Source organism: Anopheles funestus, chromosome 2RL (assembly GCF_943734845.2).
Source record: "Anopheles funestus chromosome 2RL, idAnoFuneDA-416_04, whole genome shotgun sequence".
Taxonomy (NCBI): Eukaryota; Metazoa; Arthropoda; class Insecta; order Diptera; family Culicidae; genus Anopheles; species Anopheles funestus.
In genome coordinates this window covers 30,944,935-30,962,476 of record NC_064598.1, presented here as the reverse complement: position 1 = coordinate 30,962,476, position 17,542 = coordinate 30,944,935, and the positions used below count along the sequence as shown (strand labels likewise).

Here is a 17,542-nt window from a genome sequence, read left to right as displayed (position 1 = left end):
CATATCGGTCGGTACAGACCGTATACGATCGATCTGCCACTTGAGATTGTTCAAGATCGTATACCTGCCAGGATAGGTTGCATGAAATGAACGCTAGACGATCGCGTGGACGAGATATGAAAACTTATCCGTACCGAGGTATGAAGCGAGGTAAAACAAAATCTACAAACACACCCATTCTCAACTACCTGTATTACGGATCATGTGCTGACGCCTTATATTTATTACTATACTTACTTAGCTGAAATCTGAAGAAAAGGCAAATAGTGGCAAAGTGGGAAAAACGGGATGATACCTATGACCCTGCCGGAAACGATGATTTATTGACTTTGTAGGGATTTAATTTTCGGGGAATAGTCATGTAACTTAACGCAACATGCGTCCTTATGACAGGAGGTGTTCCATGGTTTTACTAAACGATTGCAATTTCGAGGAAAACAGGTCAACCGGATGTTATGATACTTAAAATGAAACATAAGATAAAAATTATCAATGTTTCATAAAGATATTTTCTAAATGCGTGAACGGCAACATAATTAGTTGAAAAGATAATAAATTAATCCTCTCAGGCCTCAAGGCATCTGAATACCCTTATATTCTGAAGTCTTTGAAATCTAAATCTCAGTCAGACGTCTTCAATTCTTGGGTTGTAGCCTACATATTAATCCTTGATTAAATGCAACAATAAATATTTCTAAAAAACACTTTTCAACAAATGTAAAACTGTTCACAGACATTAATTCGAACTCTGGTGAATTATTCATAAAACAACCTGCACTTCTACCACCGGATATGCTTGAAGCCTTTGCTCCACTAATTGTATCACAAGAATTTCGTAACAAATTGATACCAACTTCCAAGATGCAACTCTCGTCGCCTTCTCCCGCGTCTTGTCTACAAACCTCCCCAGGGCAGCAATTTTCGAAAGTGACCCGAGTACAATGTTTCTGACACCAATAAAGTGCAAAATTGATGAGACTCCACGAGTTCTGTGAAGTTGCACATCAACCAAAACAAAAAAAGCAAAACTCACACCGCCCTTCTACAAGTGTGGTGAGCGATAAGCATAGCTTTTCCTCCCTCTCAGCAAAGACCAGATCCAGGTGGGCAGTCGGTTTTGGTTTTAATTGCATCTTCAAACGCAACCTTCGCATCGATCTTCCCGCAACGAAATTCACGAAAACACTCCGATGAAAGCTAATAAAAGCCCGGCATAAGAAACCAACCCATCTCGGCTGGATGATTTTCACGTTGCAAATTGAGGCAAAGTTTACGTGGCGTCGACCGGTTGTGGTCGCCAAAAGTGCGACGCGAGCAAACAAGGCACAGAAAGCTGCGCGTCCCATCATCAGCACAGAAGCTTACAGTTAATCATCCAAATTGCTTTCCGTACACACGGACTACCCACGGTCCGGGCACATCCATCCAGCTGGGTTTCGCCAAATTAGGAAGCTTATTAAGAAACGTTAATTAATTGCCAAAAGTAGCGGTGGACGGATACTTTCAACGCGCCGTACCATCGTGGGTGAACGGGCCGGCGTGGTCGGGTCAGTTTTTGGGCAACCATTACACCGATTCATTTGCCTCGCTCCCTCTCAATTTTCCGCCCTCCCAAAACCCAAAGGGAAACTCATTGCGCAACCCTCGCGCCGAAACGTTCGCCCGAAAGGGGAGCTAAAACTATTCAGCATGGCCAACAAATTGTCTTACGACCGGACCGCATGCCATCGGCCCATTTAATACCACAAATTATGGTGCTACTAGCGCTTCCCTCTACACTGACCCACACGTGGCAATAATGGTGAATGGAAAATGGGAAACCATTTTCACCCTCCTACTTTTTTTTCGACTCTTTTGTTTGTTCTTGCATTAGTTTGGTCAAGATGGAAGTTTCCTAGCGGTTACGAGTTTCCCTCCCACAGGGGTTCCGAGCGTGCGCAATGGTCGCACCGTTACCGACCTTTGTTAATTAAAATGTTCCAAATGTTCTCGGCCTGTACTGACATTCTCGACTTCTTCCATTCAGCGGAGCCGAGGGTTACAAGCATTTGCTAAAGAATGTTTACTTCGTTCTATACATTCTTCACTTCACGCTGTATTGAGTGCCGTTTTGCGGCCATTCAATCCACCCAAATGGAGCTGCTATGTGGCTACAATCACATTCACTTCAATATGGCGCTTTTGGCAAATTGTGTTGCATGTAACGGACCAATATATCTTTTGCTTGGCAACCACAGTCCTGTCACACACACAAAGTGTGGACAGTTTTATGACCCTCAATTCAATTTCTCCCTTCGTGTGAACCAACCACTGTCAACCGACTCTAGCTGACAGACTTTAATTTCTTTCCAATCAATAGAAACCGTACACACTGAGTGCTGGCAAAGGTTGGACATTCGATTTGACGCCCATAAAACTCCCCCTACCAGGGCCAGAAGTGTCACCATCGATGATGATGATGGCGCTCATTATCAGCACCAACATTCTCATCAGCAGTAACAGCAGTGACACCAGTGCCCAAGCCTACACTTTATGTCTCTATTTGCTCGTGGAAGGAGATGATTTGTCCACTGTCCGGCTGTTAAGCTCGGTAACCACTGCAGTACAAATTGCCCGGTGAAATGTGTGTGTGTGTTTGTGCCGTTTGTTTTGTTTCCGCGGGAAATGGGCTCAATAAAACATACGGTTAAATAGAAGACTAAACATACAAGAACAGAGGACACTCGTCGATAGCGCCCGGTAACTAGCATCTCGGGCGTTCGGAGGGCTTTCTGTGCCCCAATGCCACCGTGTGGGATGCCTTACCAGATGGTAAACGGAAGACGAGAAACAGAATAAAAACAGAACGAAGCGATGAGTTATAGGCGAATGCCATTAAGCAACCAAAAGCCGACAGAGAGGGAAAAGGCAGAAAAAAACTGCCTAACATAAGCACATAAAACCCACCGTACCCAGTGCGGAAGAAGCTCTAAAACACACTTAAGTGCCTTCCACCAGTACGGCGACGGCAACTCGTTCGCTTTTTGGTATGGGTGATAGTAAATAACGACCAGAACAAATGACTTCTCCCGAGCGCTCTTGGACACGCCACGGATGTCATACACTGGTTTGTCGGGAACAACTTGCTTGCAGTATATGATGAAGAGATCTCCGTTCTACGAAATGAAAGGACAGCACAACTCTCAAGGGTTTTATCGTAGCGTATCATACGGAGGGAGAGAGAAAGGAATGAGGAAAGATGATCTATAAACAGCTACGATGAATAATTACGATTCAATAAACAGTGATGATATGGTGGTATTAAAACGAAACGGAATGTAAGCTATGACGAGCGATACAGCCGCCTTCTCTAATGTATGATGACGTTACGGCCTTCTCTTGAAATATGCAGCTTGTAGATAATTTATGAACCAAGCGGTCCACTTTTGCATCAATTTTATGCGATCACTTACTTCAGCACTTTGAAATGCATTTCAAAAATCCAACTTTTCTCAACAAATGTAAATCGCCCAACACGAGTATGGAAGTTGCTTTCCTGTCCGTAAACCACTGAATGGCTTATCATTTCTATTATTCCATCCGTACATAAAGATCCCGATCGGTTGCCTGATGGGTCGTGAAATTTGATCCTTATCAATACCTTTAGCACGCGTCAGATCAAGAGGATCATCTTGAAACGATCGACAACACTCATTACAACTTTCCAGCTACAATTTTTATCCACCAACTAAGAGTTCATTTCCTTCACCACCGTTCTAAAAGTAAGATGTCCCACATCGATAACTTTATCTCGCACACTCGATTTCAACTGACGCCAAGGATGACACCACCGCCAAATATCTCCACCAAACGGACATTAGTTGATCGATTCAGGCACGTAAAACACGAACACGATCACCTGTAGCGTATCATATTTCAACGCACACCACACAGTATTTGCCACTGTCAAACTGTGGTCCGAATTTGGCGAATGTTGTTGTGCGTTCGTGTTTTTTTTTTTTTGCGAACAGACACATTCCGTCCTTCCTGTCTTTGCAACGCTACAGAGCCTGCGTATGCTCCTCACCCGCAAACGATGCACGTTTCATGTTTTTCTTTATTCGGTGGTTTATTTTTATGGTGCCGCACCATCGTTTTATGCATTTTGCCACTTGAAAATCTCATCCCAAAAACCGACGACAAAACAGAAGCAATCTGAATCCTTCCTTCGGTGAAGGTAACCACGAATGGAGAAAGCGCTCACTGCCGTTACTGCACGGTCCTGCACACGCGCAAGCACATTGTTGCTCTTGGCGGTTTTGCTGCCGCACAACAATTACAGAAATTAGTCCCAGCACTTAGCGATAGTAACGGAAACCACTTCAGCCTGAGAGGACGTGTGTGATTTACTTGCGGTCGTGCCTGGTTGGGTGGTACGTGGGTCGGGGTCGGAACGGTGACACAAACGGACGGAGAAAGTATGCATGAGTGGAAGCAAATGTTTAAAAATAATTGATGATCAAGAATGACACAGAGGTTAATAAGAATGGGAAAAGGAAGAAAAAAACAAAGTTTTCCATACGATCTTGCCAGCCAGCTGGTGTGTGGTTTTGTACGTGACTGATTTATTTTTAATATGTGCTATAATTAATTTTAAAAACTTGGATCTCGTGTTAAACATCACAGTGCCACTATATATAATTCATTTGCGCTTACATCCCAATCATGCAAGCTGATAACAATTCTCGAGTGTTTCATTTTTTTTATATTCTATTTTTATAAGTTCGTGTTAGTTAAGCTTCGGTTCTATTTAGAGAAAAAAATATATTGACTAATCTTAAAAGGGTTTTGTCATATCGTGCTCTAGTTTTTTTTGCTCTCCCTGAGATTGGTTTAAAATAATACTGCGCTTCATGCAAATATCAATCTACGAATCAAAGGCTCTTTAAAAAAAATCCTAAAACACATTGCACCTGAACCACTATCGCAGGATGGCAATTTAAACTTTGAAACACCTCTTTGCAAACCAAAGTTGCGTGCTCACTTTGGATTATGTTCAATATGCATAACGTTTAAGCCTCATTAGCATTGGATGCGAGTAAGTCCCCAACGGACTCGCAACGTCCAATTCGACTGTCGGTGGAAAGAAGCGCACTGCATCACTTTGTTGCTTACTAGGATTATTTGTTCATGACACACTCTTGGGGGTTTGGAATTTCTGGTCAAATGTTTACCAAAAAATTAAATCGATCCCTTTTATCGTTGCCGACAAGGCCATCCCCAGAAAAGGCCCCAAAAACTTCCACCCATTTATCACTATTGCATAGCTCACATTCCAAACATTTGGAGTTCCAAGAATCACTAGGTTAAACAATTTTTGTTTCTCCCCAAAACATTCTTACCAAGCTTTTAAAGCCATCACAACGCAATAGGAAAGCAAAAACCCCTTTTAAAGAAAAAAAGAAAGAAAAAACACAATAAAGCGTGTATAATATTTTTTTTCGGCCAGTGGCCTTAATTGAAAATTTCAATCAATGATCAATTAAAACAAATTGTTGTCGCATAAAATTTGCATACATCTAAGCACTCGACGCACTAGGGCACCGCATACAGGTCCACCGGGAACGGAATATGGTCGCGAGCAGAAAGCACTCAAAACGTGACAGAAAACCGCAAAAATGGGAAGGAAAAAAATCTTCACTCCGAAAGGCGTCGCTACACATTAGTGGTAAAACAAACAAAAAAACAAACAAAACAAAGCCACTTGCCACAATGCCGATCGGTGGATCTACGGTGGATAGAATGATCGGGCAGAGCAAGGAAGGAAAGAAGTGAATTTTTTCAGACTTTGCACAAAGTAGCCCTAATGGAGCCATGGAAACAGAAGAATGGCGGTTGTGGGTAGATCATCTCCTTTCGTTGCCAGGTTCAGTCCCCTCCCCCACACCCTCCCGGAAAACGATCACTACGACCGAAAAGCACTCGGCACAAAGCGAGCCGCGATCGGCAGTATCAAAGCGCTGGCCGCCAATCGGACACAACCAAAGAGTGTGTCCGAGCCGATGGATTTCAATGTATTTTGAATAATTTTTCTCTCCCCAAAAACTGCCGATTTTCCGTCCGTTTGACGATTGGCACAGGGTGGGGAAAAATGAAACAAAAAAAAACATAAAGCCGGCTGCGCGTTCCCTGGAAGACGCTGGCAAAGGGGGAAAGGATTCTAGTCGGCACGACGCACCACACGCATACTATTAAGCGCGCGAATTAGCGAGCTTTTGACCGTTTGCCTTTTCGGCTTGATTTCGGTAGGTGTCGCTAAGGCATTCCGCACCCGTTCTTGGTCCGCGTGTCGGAAACACTTTTTTCGGGTAGCCTACCGTTCAGCAATGCGGTGCCGGCACCGGTCAACCCTTCAAAGGCCCGGCCGCAGCCGAAAATAATGTTTTAAGTGAAATTTTATTTCCTAATAAAAGAATAATTATGGTCGTTTTCATTGACATCGCTACAACGGTGACCGGTACCGCCGGTCCGGTGATGGGGACCGAACAAGCGACAAAACTAGTGAGACGGGTTGGTAGAATAAAACGACGGTGACGGTTTTAACTGCTTTTCGACTCGGTTCTAAACGAACCGGCTTGTATCGCCGATCTAGCTCTACGATCAGCGCACGAAGGAACTGGTCCGAGCACATTAAAAGCTTTACGCGAGCGTACGTAAACGGCGGCCCGCCTGCATCACGACCCGATCACCCCGATCACAAAAGGATGCACCCCACTTAGACGTTGTTGTGACAGTGCCGGACAGTATAATGTTGTCTAAATGAAGCCAGCAGACGAGCGGAGCGGTGAATCCCTGTCCAAGCGAAGAATCAATCATTTTGCCGGTTTGGGGAGTATCTTGAGCTTAAGAGCGCAAGAAGAACAGCCGTGACTGGGACTATCGGATTCCGAAAGGTCTCGTCCGCGAAGGGTTGCAATGAAAGGTAACGTAGGCACGGGCTTAAAACAAACCATTAATCTGATCGAGCCGGGCCAAGGATCTTAGATGAAGGTGGCTGTTAATTTTTTTTCCCCCTTTGGCGCTATTACCAGAGTTTCCGATTGCACTGAAGACGATCCGTGACGTATGTGTGATTTATTGAGCACCATCAACCGAAGGTGTGCGAAGCAAGTTAAATTGCAAGCTAAAACAAGCGAAACACTTTAAACCAGGCTTATTGCGATCTTTACGGTTAAAGATAAAAGCATATGCTTTTACTGCTGCAATATGCTATAATTATAGCAAAACTCTTCTGGACAGCAATAACGCACGACTCCGAAAAAAAAGGTTGTTGATGGTTGTACACCATCGTTCTCCCAAATGTCACGCTAGTTTTTGGCATTTCCACAACATCTTTCTCACCAAACGACGGCAGCCGGGCAGCTGTTCACACCTTCGATCCGCTCGCACGGATTATACGGCCAGTCGCAGATAATAATGTAAACAGTCGTAAAAAAAGTTTTACGATCTCAGATCGGTGTGATTGATCCAGAGCCGCGAGGTTTTTTGATCGGACCCGTATGTCCCGTCTTGATGGCTTTGCTGTCTCGTCCTGTTCCCGTGTCAATAAAATGACTTCGAAATGATGAGCCAAATCCATTAGTGCATTGATGCGTTGAAAATAAAGCATAACTTTAAGTGGAATATCGGATGCATGCTGATGTAGTACGGCAGCAAAAAAAACCACAAAGAAGAATTATCCCATAAAGTCACAACACCTACACGCGAGCAGTAGATGTGACGCGAACAGTATGAGTTTGAGTGTGACTATTTTGTTTTTTGTTAGCAAAATGCTATTTTAAAATTTTTTGCGCTTTACAAATAGAGTGTTTCGATTTGGCACACCCTCTAGGCTACACATTTATTAGAATTAGATCAGCGTAAGCGAACCTACACGTTTGTGATCTCATGCACCATCTCAAGAGGCCAAGGTTCATAAAGCGTTATATTTAGAAAACGATCGTACAGATTGACTTAAGCTTAAATCCCTAATTCTTGATGGCTTCTTAGCATCTTGTCTGCTGAAACATGTCAGCATATGAGTAGAGATCCCTCTTGTTCACCTGTTTTCTTCCTCCAAAACTTAAAACCCATTCATACCAAAAACCCATTCAACTTGTTCCTTCATTCATGAACATGCTCCTCTGTCAGAGAAAATCTTAGCCTTAGCCAAACCCAAAACCTTTCAAATAAACCTTCCCTGCAGTGCATTAAAAAATCGTCACAACTGTCGCAAACGATTGAAACCGGATAGCAAAACTGAGCGGATACGCGGTGACTAACCGAACGGAATCAAAGATCACAAGACACGGCATCATAACATCCGCCGGCAAAGATCACTCGTTCGATCGTGCGAACGAAGGAAACGGTTCGCAGAGCGTTTGGTGATGCGAGAACTGGTTGCAAAAAAGAAGGAACGAAAAATAACTAAAACGACAATCCTCAATGTGATACCGTTCCGTACACGGGGCCAGAACATTCTGCCAGCAGTGCGATTAATCCGTGGCTCACCTTCGTCAGCCGTTGCGGATCGCCACCGTGGACGATCGACGACGACGACGACGATTTTGACTAATTTTCACCGCCAAACTAGATACACGATTTTGGACTTAAAGGTTTAGGTGGTGATCCTTCAACGGTCGAATCGCACGCCCTGCCAAGATCAATCGCCGGTGGTCGCCCGTTTGATGGAGAGCTCCCGGATTTGGGTCCTTTGCTTTACCTTCATTCTGATTCACTTTGCCATTGGCAAAGTCATGTGTGTGTGTGTGTGTGTGTCGTTTGGTAGTAAATTGAGGGCAGAAAGGAATGCGAATAAATTTTTGGGTGATATCGGGATGGTACACGGTTCAATACTTCCGAAATTTAGATGCCGGTTTCTGTTCTTTTTTGTGATCCATTTGTCACGTGTAAATCTTCCGTTGAATGATGATATGAATGAATTGAAATTTTCTGTATCGCGCTCATGTACACATAAGCGTAAATTTGTACATCTTTCAGATATCAAATATAGTATAGTATGACCCAAAACAATAAAGTTAGCATTTAAAATACATTTCAAAAATATTATAGATAGTTATTTCCTTTTGTATAGTTTATTTTAAAATACTGGAACTAATTTCAATCCAGTCTAGTTCAATATTAATATTTCTTGTCCATTTCTAGTTTTCTTTTCAATGTCCTCTAAACAAACACATAAAGTAGCATGAACTTATGACCTAATTCATCGAAATGTTCTTTTTATAGACTTGGATGAGTGCATTTGTGTTAAAGTCACTACATGGTGAACCTATAAACCTTGGTCTGTTACACTAATCGATGGAATCTTTTATCAATTAGCAACAAAGTAGATCCTCTAATTCCCTCCTCTTCGACTAGTTATTATTGAGTACCAATGATTATGATCTCGCTCGGTACACTGTCTAGTTATGACAGGCCACCGGCACCACCCGGTCCGTACGGTCCCAGTCGAGTTTCCTTACTACCGATTTGATTGCCGTCCCCTCTAATTGGTGCCATTAAATTTAATGATTTACGTGCCACAGAAGCGTAGTTGTAGCGTGTTTTGCTTAGGAAAAGGTGCCACTTTTATCGGTTACTCTAGTTCTTCGCTTCAATCGGTACGGCTCGCCACTCGTTCGAATCCTGCCACACATTTCCACAACTGTTTGTGCAAATGTATGGTGAAGTAGGTTTAGCGAACCCATCGACCATTATCGTAAATAAGGTATAGAAATAATTCCACATCGTGGCCATATCGCTCGCTAGCCACTATAGAACAAAAATCAATTTGCTTACCTTTAGATCTTATTGACACGCAGCCACGGGGAGCACTGTTGTCTGCTGCAGGACAGCTCCACAATTCTCAAGGTAACTTAATTGCTCAGTTTAACGTGTACTCATTGACGCAAACAATTTTACAGTAAGTAGTAATAATGGTATTTACTGGTGGCACTGTACAGAAATTTCTCCTTACAACGTGAAACTTTAAGGAAAGAACGTATTTACGTATCGTTTTCTTATCACTTTTCACTTGTAGTATATTTGCACGGTTTGGTTAACTATTTTTTTCATATCTTTTCAACACCACGTACAATGTTTCACTTTTTTTAAAACGTATCCTGTACTTATTTCGTCACATGGGAACATTAACTTTAACGATAGCTAACGATTACCGTTTTACCGCATTTATTCAAACTACACGCGCATGTTCAAAACCAAACCCGAGAAAAGAAAAAACAACACCAGCAAATATTCGTTCCCAAACTACTACTACGCAAGGCCAAACATGGAAGTTTTGTTGGACTATGTCAAAACACTTGAATCCCGCATAAACTCACTCGCTACTCAGCCAATGTATGTATGTACACGAAACGAGATGCAAATTCTTGCATTGCACACATGAGAAGCTTTCCGTAACACAATTCACTTATCACTAATTACTGAGCGATGAGAAACGAAGATTGCTCGCTTATCAATACAAGATAATGCTGATAGATTTTGTTAAAATACGCGCGCACCGCCAAAAAACACTTCCGTTCATAACAAGCGACGAACGCATACTGGTTGCCATCTGGTGAAGTCGGCCGTCGATTATTCGTGCCACAGCCACGCCCCACCTGAAACAGAGACACTAAAATGGCGGATCGCTGGATAGTAGGCGTGGCTCGGGGAAAATAAACCGATAAATCAAAACTTATTGTTTTAGGCTATAATTTCATAAAAAAACACGAGCAGCATAACATAATTAAGAGGATTTTTAACACAATACTACTGCAATTTCGTTATCATGGATAGATTTATCTTTATTGCATGTTTATTGAAATGTGTGATTGGTAGTTGGTTTTTTTATTCAAATTGATATTATTGAGAAAAAAGTGTTGTAAACGATGGTAAAAACAATATTTTTTGTTGAACATAATTTATTTATAGTTTTTAACTTCCTTTTTTTTACTATTTTTTTACATTTTTTTTATAAAAAAGAGGGTTTTTATAATTTTTTTATGACAAGGATAGTTTAAGTAAATTTTAGAATCTTCCAACAAATACTCGTTTCCAATGTAATGTAAACTATTTCATTCCATGCACCTCCTTTATCTACTATCAGCTTTCTTAACAGTGTGCCAGAGTGTGTGCCGTTTCCGAACAATTAGTTTTTCCACAACGGTTTTTAGCTTTCTTTTCTTCTTATCTTTATCAGTACACATTAGAGTTGTGTCATACATGTTTGTTATCAAACCACTCTGTTCTCGGCTTGGTATCGTATGTAAACCCTGGTGTAAGGAGAAAGCATACTCCATTCAGCCAACAACAAAAAAAACTGTTTTCCATTTAGAATTCTTAAAGTAAAAGCTCATTGAAAGCTAGGTACGCAAGATACGCAATTACCTTTCTATATCTGTATTGGAATGTCTTCTAAGTGATTTTTTAATCAAATGTACCTAAGTTTAGTTTTTGTTAAAAATCTTATCTACAAATAACTAAAACATATCTATCGAATGCTAGTGGCTTATTGGAGCTTCAAATAGAGCGAATGGTAAAATTGATATCAAACTATCAAACCTAAGCCTTTCCTACTCCGGATGCTGTCCGGTAGGTCACACAATCCCATGCTAAATCCACGCGACGCCCATTCAAACGGAGGCGCCATCCAGAAGCGTCCCACAATCAGCCCCTTTCACGATCGATCCCAAAAGTCAGATTGCAGACAATAGACACATAAAACTGTCACATAAAATCCCAACTGGTCCTATGGCGCCTCCTGAACCTGCGAAGGGCCTAACAATATTGGCCGTACGTCCATCCACCTGAGCATCATCGAATGAATTGGTCTGGCTCCGTATGGTGCATCTTGCTGGAATGCGTGCGTTGCGTAACCATCATCAACCATCATTGACCAGTTTTTTGGGCGATTCTGGACCGTCCATTTAGGCGCCACAAATTTCACAGCAGTCCCTTCCGAAATTGAACATCATACAATGCTTTTTTTTCTCTCTCTCTCTGTTCTTTCGCATTCTTTCCAATGCAAGAGACGATACTTCCTTTTTACGTTCGCCTTTTTTTGTCCTCCTCCTGGCGACTGGAGTGATCGATGCTGGAGGTTGTTAATTTTTTTTCTTCCATTCGATCCCTACAACCCACAAGTATAACGCCACCTTGACGCTAAGCCAGCGTGAAATTAAGCCCCGGAACTGTGGTGTCGTCCCATAATTCTTACCCATAATGGTTGATCCTTTGCAAAGGTACCGTTCAGGAAAAAAATGTTTTGTTTCGTGAATGAAATAAAAAAAATAAAAAACAGAACTTTAAAATTGATGCACAGTGGAGGAATGTTAAAATAAAAAGGATAATTACATAAAAATGCTAGTAAAATTTTGCAGTAAATAACTACATGGAATTGTATTTTCGGGACGGCCCTGAAGTTCAAATGACAGCGGAACAGATCTTCACACGACATGACCTGGTATCATGACATCATATGGTTGACCAAGACCTCCATTGAGATTGTAGTGCAAAATATGAAAAATATTGTAATATTTTGATGTAGTTTAAGTCGAGTTTTAATCAAGACTAAAATTGATTAAGATATGAACAGGTTATTCAACTTCGAAAGCAAATAAAGAGAATAAAGTTAAAAGATGCAACGATAGAGATTGAGCAAAAATACTTCAGTATTTCGAAAAAGATCGAAAAACGATCTTATTTCAAATTAATGTCTCGCACGAATAAAATATACTAAACATTGTTCGTCCTTGTAATTGTACTAATAAGTGACGTTTTTTTTAGTACTGCATATACATATTCCTTATTTTCCATCAATATATATAGCTTTATTGACAAAACATTCCACCTTTGCACTGTTTATGTTGCAAGATCTTCTCCCGTACCATACATACGCACCTTAAAGCATTTTAATGTTACCTTAATGTATCGACCATGTTCATTCAATGGCACACTGTCGGCTATTGATGCCACACACTGCACCGGAGCATGATTTATTAACCCGAATGGCTCAAATCACGCTAATCTAATCCTTCGCAGTAAATACAGTTTTACTCGTGCCTGATACGAAGGTAGGTGGAAATAAACCACACCATGGCAATACTTTCCAAACCTACGAATTACGACCCTCTGCTACCATTTCAGTACCACCTCCTACATTTACCCATTGCCAAGGATCGGTTCGAACATCGGCGTGCGGTGATCGTACGGTTTCCACCCCGCGGTGCATTTTTTCCTTAGCGACTTCAGCCTTCCGCTGCACTTTCGCATCGGTAGCAGCTTTATTAACAGCTTGGTTTTATTGCGCACCAGTATCGGGACCAATTAAATTTTGGTTTTATTAACAGATAGCTGCCAAGTTGCCACGTACCCCACCATTTGCTGTGCTGGCTTGGTATCGAACAAAAAAAAACATGGACCCCAAAATGAGCCACAGCTTATGGCGCCGGTTTATGATGGCCTCCTACGCATGTTATCATGGCGGTACCATTTCTTCGATAAGTTGCCATAAAATCGACTTACCGCAAGGAATGGACAAACAGCGTCCCACAGGAACTGGGGATGAACGCGTTTCATTTGATTTAATTTTCGATTCTTTCGCGTATATCGAAACCTTTTCTCACTACGGCCGGTCGGGTGAGTAACATTACTTAACGTGAAACAATGAAACAGACCACCTCTCCTGGGCAAGGTATAACAATGTGCGATATTTTATTTCACGAACTGATTCGTTAGATTTCAAATATTTTCTTCTCCCTGGCCGCACCATTGTATCGTGGCAAAACTGATGAAATTGTTAGGTAAGCCAAGTAGTACATCGGTGGTAACAAAAAAAATTCAATTGTTTCATACCCATAACTATCGCTGGTTTTGTGGGTCGGCTCTTAAGGAAGCCCCTGGTCTCACAGGCTAGGTTGACGACTTGCATTCCAATGGACAGCATTAAAGCATACCGCTCAGCATCAACCGTACACGTAGGGGAAAAAGAAAGGCTTTCTATTTTGGAAATTTTACGACTAAGAAATGGTCGTAAAATAGGCCTTCCTTAGATATTCGAACGCTCATACCAAGCCACCACACACACATAAGGGTGCACTCGGTGAGCTTACGGGTATTACGGTTAGGGCGGTTAGGGTGGGTTAGCTAAAATGGAGATGATTACGCCATTGTAATCCCTTTCACCCTCGAGCCGGAAAGATGTGAACATTAGAACTAACTCGGGTTCGTTTCTAAACCTGTGAGCCAACCACCCGGTTGCAAACGAAATACCCTCAATCCTCCAGAGCCTAATGGTGTAATAAAATGGGTTCTTATCGTGCACGGTGGCATTAAACGGAAAAGAGGGAAAGTAATGAGATGGAAAACATTTCCCCTTTGGCTGTTCGCAACATTTGATGGGCGGTAAAGCGCGGGGGGAAAAAATGGAGAACAATGGTGAAAATAGTGTCTTTTCTTCATGCTATAAGTTTTCTCTAATGTAGTACAGTGCTATAAAAAACAACGATATCTACTATTAATGTTAGATCTTGAATTGAAGTTTATATAATTCCTTATAGAATTATCTGAGTCCTTTAAAGTTTTAATTGGTTTATTGTACAATTTTGGTAGTAGGTTTTTTACTTTTTATTTTTATTTTAGTTATTAATTTCTTTTTCCAATATTCAATTATTAAAATAAATTAATAAATCATCTTAACCAAGTCTTCTGATGCTTCTTGGATGTTTACATGCTTTTGCAGTCATTTTAACATGGAATCAGATGCGTTTATCTTCACCTGTAATGAAATTGTAATTCGAAGTGATTGTTTCTTAATTTTCCTCTTCTTGCAACACTCATTACTACTAACCACACGTCAATTAAAATCATACACATTGCACGCTTTGCAATAATTGTTTGCATGGCGTCACTTACCCATGATGCATATGATATCTTATCCAAAACGCATGGGAATGAGTCGATCATTCCACGTAAGTTCTACACCACAGAACAACTTTATTAAGGTGTCGAATTAAACATTCGAATGTGAAAGCATTACCTCAAATCCATCCTACATCCATCGTAGTGGCTTGGAACTGGAATTGAAAAGTAAAATACAAACCACACTGTGGAAAAAGGGTCCAAAAAAAAGGCTCTGCGGTAATCGCGCTTGATCAACAACGTGGAAAGAAAAGGACGCTACTCGTTAAGGGCTGTTAGAGAGTTTTCGGTGACGGCGAATGTTTTGCTCTCCTTGGCTGGTAGAAGGGCTGTAATTTCCGTCCACCTTCAATATCACCAGCAGCAGCAGCAACAAAGCGCTATCAGGTTCTATTAATATTTATGTACCTTTGGTTACGCGAGCTTTATTGCTTTATTTTACCATAAATATTAATTGAAACGTTTAAATGACCATAAACTCGTTGTGCTGCACTCGAGAAACGATCACCCGAGTGGAATTTGTTATGCTGAGTGTGTTCGTGTGTATGGTTGTTAATTAGAGACAGCAAGGCTCTGACCATCATCAACTCCAGTGGCTATAAATAAACGATAGTCTAGTCCATGTTTATACCCTTAACCATTTATAGCGTACTTCTCCGTAGTAAAACGGTAATCGATCAATCGAATTGAAACCAGTTCTAACACGTTCACTATCATCTTTTACAAAGTGAAAATAAAATAAAGAAAGTTAATTAATAATTCAGAAACTCATGCTCAATTATACACTGTCATTATAAGAAGAAGAAAATTAAAATGAAAATACTAGACTGATGTGCTGTTCAAATGATTACTTTGTCAAATTTTTGGCATTTTTCGTTTGTTTTTTTTTTCATTTATAGAATACGAGTTCTACAACAATTTGAGCTACTTTAACCTTATAAAATTTTTACAGTGCACGCTCTAATAAATTTTAATCTGATCGTAGTTACATCCTTGACATCGTCGCTCATTTTTAAAATGTTTAAAAAGCTTATCATTTTGCATTGTTTTCTTTTTCAGTCATAAAACGCTAAGAAACGATCCCTGTGTTTGAATGAAGAATAGAAGCAAAAAAAAGGAAAGAAAAACCGAAACTAAAGCAAAGCTAATTATTCACCACACGAACGACATTCTGGCGCCTTTCGTGAACTGCCCCGCCCGTTACAAACTGACTGAGATTGCCGCAATATGAAAGTGCATCCTAGCGCCTCGATCGTAGCATCCCCGATTCGCGCAAAAAATCTCGTGCTTCACCCAACGGCATGCTTTCGGCATATTGCCATGCCATACTCGACGGCAGGGCAGTCGAGCGTTCTGGTAAAAGCCATTCTATGTTGTAGTCTGAAAGCATGTCGCGACGCATCGATTCCCTCGACGCGTTCTTACAGACTCCCCAACTCGGTCTCCAAACCGACCCCAAATGGTGGTTTGGTACACGAGGGAGAAACAGTACGAAGGGAGAAAATTCATTCCCGCTCTTGCCGCCTTTCTCATAATTTCCGATGCATCATTTCTGCTCCCGGTCCAACCTTATTACACCCTTCCGCCACCCACAAGAGCCACCCCACAATCTTGGCGTCATGGTGGCCGTCATGGCGACCATTATCTGATTAATTTCCCGCTCCTTATATAAACGTAAATCAAGTAAACCTCCGAAGTACCCGTAGCGCCCCGTTGGAATGTGCCACCATTGATTCCCTGGCCAGTCCCTACTCGCACCGCAACAACCGAACCTTTCTCGTGTCCTTATGCGCACACACTTCGGAACTGTATCCTCACGAACGAACGTAGAAGAGGGAAAATATCGTTCCCGATTCTTATCCTACACCTCGCTGCACGGTCAGATGCAGCACTTCTCAACCCCGAAGATGCCCCCAAAGTTATCAATCGGTTCTCCCGAGTGCGACCCCGGGGGCTAATGCAAACGCGTCGCAACTTCGCATTAATCGCCAAGAAAACACCGTACCACACGATGCTTCTCGACGATGCGACATGCTCTCCACCAAGGCAGTGTTGTTTTGGTTTTATATTGAACATTCGTTTTTTTTCGTTTCAAGCGGCTGAGACTTTGATGTTGAACTTGCTGTGGTCCATCGCTTTCGTACTACCGATGCATGCGGGATGTGTAAGGGAACGTAACTCTAGGCATAAAGTTTGCATAAGAAATGGATTTGAGATCAGGTTTTATATGGCGCCAAGGGGAAAAAACACAATAGCAAAATGAGTGAACATTATTCCAAGCAAAGATTGCAATTCTTAAGGGACAAACAAATACTCACTAAAACAAGCCAATAGCAGCGTCTATCCTGTGAAAGTTGCCTTCAATTTTAAGTTTTCTCTCGATCAATGTGAACATGGAGGCGATTCTCCGATGTATGACTCATACCACCCAAAAATTGTTTAAATCCAAAAAAGGGAAACCGTCCTAACAAACACCCTTTTGATCTATTTAAGCGTCCCAAACTCCGACCAATCTACAGAATGATCTTATAACGTTCACGAAAAAGAATCTTTCTAGCGTGTGCCGGCAGCATAAGCATCGTTCTGTTCAAGACACAACATTAGT

At 41.6% G+C, this 17,542-nt stretch overlaps 1 protein-coding gene across 4 annotated transcripts in view; it reads right to left on the bottom strand.

Annotated features, from left to right (window-relative positions):
- Window positions 1-10,679, bottom strand: part of LOC125764323 (GATA-binding factor A) — a 33,986-nt gene extending 23,307 nt beyond the window's left edge. For all 4 annotated transcript variants that reach the window (XM_049428473.1, XM_049428469.1, XM_049428470.1 and 1 more), the window contains exon 1: window positions 9,817-10,679. The gene's annotated coding sequence lies outside the window, so the exon portion shown is untranslated. The remainder of the gene's footprint in view (window positions 1-9,816) is intronic.
- Window positions 10,680-17,542: the final 6,863 nt, after the last annotated feature.